Here is a 1,003-nt window from a genome sequence, read left to right as displayed (position 1 = left end):
ATAAACATTTTTAAAGATATGAACGAAATATTAATTTTCAAACGTTACAAAAATATGTACACTCTAAAGGAAATTTGCTATATTCATTATTTTATGCATATTTATTTTACTAAATTCGGATATTGTTGATAGTTTCAATTCTAACAGATTATTTCTTCTGGCATTTTGGCAGCGGTCATTGTTACTGTATCTGCAGGAATTCTGATTTGCATACTGTGATTAAAATGGCATCAAAAGGAAAAGAATTTGAAGCAAATTATTTTTAATTTCACAAGAATGGTTTAAGATACAAGTTAATTAGCATACGAAAACAGTGTAAACACTTTTGCCAAAGTAATTCAGAAGTACAAAGCTACTGGACGGCTAAGCAATAAACATCGCCTAGGTCGTCCTTCTGTTTAAAATGCGCATGAAATTTGCTACATTTGCGTGATGGACGACAGGTGTCGTACCGCTTCATCCTTGGCCCAAGAAGTGTCTTCTGTTAGTGGAAAGAGTGTATCTGCCCAAACAGTTCGCCGAGGTTTGAACCAGTGGGGGTCTTCATGGACGCATTCCTCGTAGGAAGCCTTTCCTCACTACCAGGCATAAATCGAGTCGTATTTCTTCTGCCGAAACCTATGTAAGGGGAAGGAGTTTTGGAATAAAATTATTGTTTCTGACGAGACTAAAATCAACTTGTTTGGGGTCAGATGGTATCAAACGAGTATGGCGCCGACCATCATCTTCCGTGCCATCATCTTCCCCGCAGATGAAATGATCTTGGCTTTTTTGGAGCTAGGTAGGTAGGTAGGTAGGTAGCTAGGTAGCTAGGTAGCTAGGTAGCTAGGTAGGTAGCTAGGTAGCTAGGTAGGTAGCTAGGTAGCTAGGTAGGTAGGTAGCTAGGTAGGTAGCTAGGTAGGTAGCTAGGTAGCTAGGTAGGTAGCTAGGTAGGTAGGTAGGTAGGTAGCTAGGTAGGTAGGTAGCTAGGTAGGTAGGTAGGTAGGTAAGTAGGTAGGTAGGT

General features: G+C 40.3%; 1 protein-coding gene across 1 annotated transcript in view; it reads right to left on the bottom strand.

Annotated features, from left to right (window-relative positions):
- The window catches only part of LOC106868338 (multiple epidermal growth factor-like domains protein 10), a 24,745-nt gene that overhangs the window by 21,975 nt on the left and 1,767 nt on the right, over nt 1-1,003 (bottom strand). The gene's annotated exons all lie outside the window — the stretch shown is intronic.

The sequence above is a fragment of the Octopus bimaculoides genome, chromosome 14 (genome assembly GCF_001194135.2).
Source record: "Octopus bimaculoides isolate UCB-OBI-ISO-001 chromosome 14, ASM119413v2, whole genome shotgun sequence".
Classification (NCBI taxonomy): Eukaryota; Metazoa; Mollusca; class Cephalopoda; order Octopoda; family Octopodidae; genus Octopus; species Octopus bimaculoides.
This window is presented reverse-complemented; position numbering and strand designations above follow the sequence as displayed.